General features: G+C 33.9%; 1 long non-coding RNA gene across 1 annotated transcript in view; it reads left to right on the top strand.

The window, feature by feature from the left end:
• Positions 1-2,625: 2,625 nt before the first annotated feature.
• LOC123333360 overlaps positions 2,626-7,560 on the top strand; it is a 41,686-nt gene continuing 36,751 nt past the window's right edge. The window contains exon 1 of the long non-coding RNA XR_006550698.2: positions 2,626-2,687. This is a non-coding gene — a long non-coding RNA (uncharacterized LOC123333360). The remainder of the gene's footprint in view (positions 2,688-7,560) is intronic.

The raw sequence follows: 7,560 nt of genomic DNA, 5'->3' as shown, positions 1-7,560 counted from the left end.
ACCTGCCGGCGAGGATCTTAAAAGCTTATGTAGAGGCTTTAACTCGGTTTCAATTGTGTATTCAGCGTAGATGATCTCAACACTGCCTTACTCTCTCAAGGCTGCATCCTCGGAAAAGCTCCTCACTCAGAAAGAATACATGGGTCATACAGTCCAGGGACAAAGGGAAAGCAAGAGGCACTTCAAACTTCTCCTTCCAGCTGGCAGTTCAGCCAGAGCTCACATAGTCTTCACGGCCTCCTTCAACAAAATAAAGCACAGTGCTTATTATAAAACAGGTCAGTGCATTTGAATTCAGATTCATTCAAGAGATTCATCAAGAGATTCCGGGGAATGGACTCCTTGAGACCCTGGTTAGGTGGAGAATACATTTTGAGAGTAGCGGCAACAGGATTGATGTGTGAGTGGAAATAAGTAAAAAATGACTTCAGGATTTTTGCTTGAGCAATTGCAAATATTCACTGACATTAACTGAGGATAAAAGATTCAGGGGGCATTACCTACCCTCCTGAGTTGGTGCAGCAATAGACTGAGTACAGTTCAGGAAGCAAGTAAAGCTTGATTGATTAGAGCTGGCAAAGGTGCGAGCTCCTGCTCCAGTCGATCTAGTCTACTCTCTCCACAACAGGCTGCTTCATTAGTTTCTTGCCAGTCAGAAGAGATCAGGGTTCTTGTGGGTCCTAGGCAGCTGCGCTGCTCGACTCCAGATGACAGTGCCGGGCGAAGTGTACTTAGTGCGGTGTCTCTGCACAGAGGGTTGAGTTGCCAGCTCTTCTGCGCATGGCCGGCAGAGCTGAAGCATCCTCCGCTTCAGCCATTAGAGGTCGCAGCCCTTTTTGCGCTGGGGACGCTGGTCTGAAGAGCCTGAAATAAGACATCTGCGTGCAGCACTCTAGGACCAAACTAGATGATGCACAAAGGGGGAAAAAAAAAAAAAAAAAAAAAACCGGTTAGTGTTACTTTATTACCCAGATTCCATTTTCGTATCCTGGGGTGTCTTAATGGACTTTGCTCATGACAGAGGTAGGGGAAGCAGGTTTGGGGGAAAGTTAAAGACTCTGAGCCTAGACAAACAAAGTTTGGAAATTATTACATAACTAAATGGGTTAAATAAGAAAATTTTAATGATGACATAATGATGTGTGCTCAGTCACTCAGCTTGTGTTCAACTCTTTGAGACCCCATGGACTGTAGCACTCCAGGTTCTTCCGTCCATGGAGTTTTTCAGACAAGAACACTGGAGTGCGTTGCCATTTCCTTCACCATGGGATCTTCCGGACCCAGGGATCGAACTCTCATTTCTGACATCTCCCTCCATTGGCAGGCGGCATCTTTACCCCTGAGACACCTGGGAAGCCCAATGATATGGTAATTAGACTTAATGAAATGCAGTTTAATTGGAAGAAAACAGCTTTTTTAATATCAAATATTTTGTTCTATAAAATGCAAAATTAATATAGCACATAAAATTCATAGCTGGAGACCTAGAAAACAGGTAAAGATCAATAAGTAGTGAAGAAAACAACTATAATAATACCATTATCATGTTTCTTTCTGTCTGTAGATAAGAAAATAAAACAGATGGCAACATAACGTAAATTGTTACACTAGTATTAGAAAGCATTTCCTTCTTTCTTTTTAAAATTAGTATTGAAATGTAGGTTTTCACTCATTAAAAAAGTCATTTTCATTACTCTGTATTTGTGTTAATTCTACTTAAGTCATAGATCAGTATGTGCTCTCTTTTAGCACTGTGTTTTTATAGATTTATTCTTAAAGTTTATTTTACCTAAATATTTATTACAAATGCATATGTTTTTACATTAATTTAAAAACAAGATACTCGAAAAATGCTTGTAAGTCTGTAAGAGAAATAAGTAGAAATAACTACTTCTTATACATTGCTGAATAACTTTTAAAATCTATAACTATTGCAATTATTTATTGATTAAAAACTATTATATAAATGAAACCCAATTGGAGTATTTCACATGTCTGAGTGGAAAATAATACAGTTCCAAGAATATAAATACTGAATATTTGTCTAGCCAAATCTGACAATATTGATAGAATGGGCTAATGAAAAGCATGTTTATGGGCTATGTGTATTGTGTATCTCTGTGTATAGAGGATGTAAGAAAACTAAATCTTCATTTTTCATAGTAAGATGCCAAATGATATCCCAAAACTAAAGTGTTTGTGTTAAAAGACACATTGCCTGGAAAATAGTGAGCTAAATATAGTAGGGATTGGAGGTAGGGTACATCTGAAAGATGAAAAAATGGTTGCCATTGTGAAATGAACACAAGAGAGACAGTCAGGCATTCATTGCTATGGAAAAACATTCATACTTTGTGGTTAAGTGAAGTTAGGACCAATTAAATATTTTCAGTTCAATATATTTGTTTGATTATCTGCCTCATTTTACAAGTATGAATGGTTTTCTATAGCAATGAATGCCTGGGTGTGTTAAATTCAGATTGCATAAACAGTTTATTATTGTAAATATAGCTGGAATGATTGTTCCTGAAAAAATATGATGTATACATACATAGTATTCTCATATCTCTTGACAGGTTATTTAAGGTGTTGCTGCTGCTGCTGCTAAGTCGCTTCAGTCGTGTCCGACTCTGTGCGACCCCATGGACTGCAGCCTACCAGGCGTCTCCGTCCATGGGATTCTCCAGGTAAGAACACTGGAGTGGGTTTCCATTTCCTTCTCCAATGCATGAAAGTGGAAAGTGAAAGTGAAGTCATTCAGTCGTTTCTGACTCTTAGCGACCCCATGGACTGCAGCCCACCAGGCTCCTCCATCCATGGGATTTTCCGGGCAACAGTACTGGAGTGGGGTGCCATTGCCTTCTCCCATTTAAGGTGCACTTGGCCAGAAATAAAACTGATAGAACAAATATGGACTTTTAAAAAGTGAAATTAGTTATTTCTTGTTCTTATGATGCAAATTATATATATTTAGAAAATACAGAAAGTCTACTGCTGTTTTCTTCTATAAATTAAAAAAGACAATGAATTCTACTATGTGATAATGGCATAAATATTTTAACATTTAAAAAGTCAATCTTTCTCTTCCTCTCTTTCCCCTCCTAATCTTTTTATTATATATATAATATACATAATAAATATATATTATATGTATATATATTGTATGTATATAGATTATACATATAATAATATGTGTATATATGTATATATACATAATAAATGTATATATAATATACATAATAAATATATATATAATATACATAATACATGTATATATGATATGCATAATAAATGTATATTATATATATATTAACCTCCTCAGTTATGGTAAAATGGTTTGTGTTGGTTTCAATAGTATGGGATATTATTCATTTATATATTTTTTCTAGCTTTGTTTTGGTTTCTCTGATTTTTTTAAATATTGATATTCATCCATTTGGAATTTCTTTGATATAAGATTTGGAATAATTCAACCTCATACTTTAAAAATTACTACCTCATCTTCATTTACTGATAATCCATCATGTCTCACATAAAAATGCAAACTTTGTTACATACCACATTATATATTAATTGTATCTTTATATGTTCTCTGTACATGTGTTTTAATATATCTGCCTGCTCTTGAATTTGCACTATGCTTTAAAAATAATTTGGGGTTTGAAGTATAGTGTAGCAAATTGTCTACTTGTTTCTGGTCCCATTCATTTTATTTCTATTCTAATTTTTTTTTTTTACTATTTTGACTTGGTTCCTTCATATTGACCTCATGTTCAAGTCCAAAAATGTCACCATTGGAAATATCAAGATTGCTTTAAATATTTTGATCAGCTTAAGAATTGGTATATTTAAATATTATCTTCTCATTCATAGTAAGGATAAATAGCCTAACTTATTCATTTTCTTTTATGTATTGTAAAAAATTATGTAGTTACAATTACATATGCTCATAGATTCAAGTTGTAAAATGTATTTCCAGGCATTTCATTATTTATTTTATTTCCATTTTGAGTGTCGGCATCTTTTTTTCCATTAATTTTCTTTTATTGCTGTATGTAGTATTTGGATTTAATTCTAGTCACACTCTTTAAAATGTATACAGTTTTAAATTTTTAATTAATTCTCTTCTGTTTTCTCTTATAAAATACTATCATTTGCAAATAATTATAGTTTTCTTTTCCTCCTTTCTAATTTTTGTTTCTTTTTTTTCTAACGGTGATTTTTCCCTTATTGCATTTCCAAGAATGTCATTGAAAAATGTCCAACATTATGGGTGAGAATATACATCCATATTATTATTATTATTATATTATTATTCAAATTATTATTTTTATTTTTCTTAATTGATGGTGTTCATTGACTTATTCATTTAGTCACAAACATTTTTCAGTGCAAATAATGTATTGGGAATGAATTTTGAGTTTTATTATTAAATAAGATATCAATCATTGGTGGATATTTTGGTTTCTGTCCTTTCCCAAAACTTCTATGTACATTTAAGCCACATTCAAAAAGTAAAATAATGAAATATAATGTTGATAATTTATATATAGTAGTCAAGGCTATGGTTTTTCCTGTGGTCATGTATGGATGTGAGAGTTGGACTGTGAAGAAAGCTGAGCGCCGAAGAATTGATGCTTTTGAACTGTGGTGCTGGAGAAGACTTTTGAGAGTCCCTTGGACTGCAAGGAGATCCAACCAGTCCATTCTGAAGGAGATCAGCCCTGGGATTTCTTTGGAAGGAATGATGCTAAAGCTGAAACTCCAGTACTTTGGCCACCTCATGAGAAGAGTTGACTCATTGGAAAAGACTCTGATGCTGGGAGGGATTGAGGGCAGGAGGAGAAGGGGACGCCAGAGGATGAGATGGCTGGATGGCATCACTGACTCTATGGATGTGAGTCTGAGTGAACTCCGGGAGATGGTGATGGACAGGGAGGCCTGGCTGCTGTGATTCATGGGGTCACAAAAAGTCGGACACGACTGAGCGACTGATCTGATCTGATCTGATCTGATCTTTAAATGGACTTCCCTGGTGACTCAGTGGTAAAGAATCTATCTGCTGAAGCAGGAGACATGAGTTTGATCCCTGGATAGGAAGATCCCTTGAAGGAAATTGCAACCGACTCCAGTTTTCTTGCCTGGGAAATCCTATGGGCAGAGGAACCTGATGAGCTACAGTCCATGGGGTCACAAAGTGTCAAACATGACTTAGTGACTTAGAGAACAATCATTTGAATTATTATGAACATATTTTCTATATATATCACCAATATCATTTTTAATTATTGCCAAGTAAGACCAAATTTGAAAGGTTCACCATTGTTTAACATTTTGGTATCATCAAATAGTTGACATCTTTAAAATGTTGGAATGGAGAGAATTTTGCCTTGTTATAAATTCATAGAAATGAAATTGCTGGCATATAAGTAAGTACATTTTAATTGATTATATGTGGATCGAAATTGTCCCTCTACGAAGGTTTTACCAACTAATAGACCCAATGGTACTATTCATACTTTATTGTATTAATAATTCTTGTTAGGAAGGACTTGGATAAATTTGATTTTACAATTAAAGTTTTTTTTTTATGTAACATGTGATTTAATTATAAATCATCTTAGCTTGCAAAATATGACATTCTAGTCTTTGTCCACTTCAAAGGAAAATGTACTTTAAAGTGTAACACAGAAATGACACTAAAACCTTCCTGAATAAACTTATAAACAACCTCAAACTGTGAAAGAATATACATGAAGACTAGACAAGTCAATGATTTCAAAGGGTGTATACTAACCTAATGTCATATTATTTTTATATATCTGAGGAAATTATTCCTTATTTGATTAGAAATGCAATTTCTTTTATGTATGAACATAGTGGAGAGAATGTAGAAAGAATTCTCCAAAGAATAATTTGGAAAGAATTATTTTAATTTTCCAGATGATACTTAAAGTATATCATTATAAGCCACATTGATTTTGAAAATCAGACTACTATGAACTTGATATGGTTAAAACACTGTCATCCTTTTTCTAAATGTGTTCAACTTTTTCCAGACAAATGTGAAGTTGTTTCAGTCTTCTCTTATTTTCTCTTGTGTAGTTTTGTTAAAGGAAAAAAGGAAAGCTGAACTGAACTCTAATTTTTCCAAGTGTGTTGTTGTGATTGTCAATATGTTTTCAGACAACTATGATTGTACACTAAATTTAAATTGAAAAGTGAAAATATTATTTTCCCTGAAAAAAATCATAATCAAAATATGACAAGGAAATATGAGGCTCTCATAAACGAACTGTGATAAATCATATTGCAGCAATGAACAAGACAAACAGTGTCATCTTTTCCTTTTACTAACATAGGATAGCACTTATTTCATAAGAAAAGTAATTACCTCCATGACATTGAAGGCCTTTTAAAATATCATTTCCAGTCTCTCAGTAGGTCTTTTCAAGCAGTGTTCAATTTGCAGCATTTTATCCATTCAAGCACAGAAATGGAACTTACTTTAGATGGCATGTAATGCACATTTTGCTTTATACTGTCCTTGAAAAATTTTCCCTATATATATGCAAAGGCATGGTTATAGAGCTGGTAATGGGATTCTGTTCAAGTTAACTCTTAGATCAGCTTTCAATTAACTTTCTCTTCTATTTGATTCTTTCTCTTCCATTTGCTCAGCAAGGCAAGCCTATTATCTGTCCTCCATATAACTGCAACAATTTATTTGATGAAATTTAAACAAAAAAAACTCAGTTACAAAATTTGTCATTCTAACAAAAATTTTCCGGTTTTATCACTTTCATCTGGCAATTTATTTGTATTTTTGAAAGAAGAAAGAAATCACTGTCTTTACAAAAATAGCCAAATGATGTTCGGTTCCATCGTTTAGATTTCACAGGTAGAAGGGGGACATCCCTTGCATTCTGGTAGTTAAGGCTGTGCTCCAACTTCAGGGGGAATGGGTTCCACCCTTGGCTGGAGAACTAAAATTCTACATGCTGTATGATATGAACCCCCCCCCAAAAAAATAGAGGGGATCTTATGTTTAGCTTTATGAACATACTATATACATTTCTGTTGTGAATCAACCATGCCTGACCCCTTTCTGCCCAGTTTTCCTAATGCTTCACTAGTGTTCTGCAAACTGGTGCTCAGGTTACACACCAAACAATAGTCAAAGTGAGTTCTACCAGACCACACCTTGCTCATGCCTATTCCACATATCTGAGTTTGCCTTACCTAATCACACTATTCAGATTTTTATTAACTTTTTATTTATTTGACATGAAATACTAACACGGACAAAATTAATGTAAACAAAGTATACAACAACAGCAAGGAAATTTCTGGCAGATTGGTGGATGGATGTGATTAGTTCAGAGAATATTTATGATTAGTTATTGAACAAAAAAATGTGCAATTCTATGAAATTTTAGAGCACACATATGAAACAAATCTGGAAGTAATTTCTTCCTAAAATTTTATTGATACTATTAATCATAAGTAGTAAATCTGAGATAAACTTCTTTAAATTTAAATTTATTTTAGCCAAACTTG

Source organism: Bubalus bubalis, chromosome 4 (genome assembly GCF_019923935.1).
Source record: "Bubalus bubalis isolate 160015118507 breed Murrah chromosome 4, NDDB_SH_1, whole genome shotgun sequence".
Taxonomy (NCBI): Eukaryota; Metazoa; Chordata; class Mammalia; order Artiodactyla; family Bovidae; genus Bubalus; species Bubalus bubalis.
This window is presented reverse-complemented; position numbering and strand designations above follow the sequence as displayed.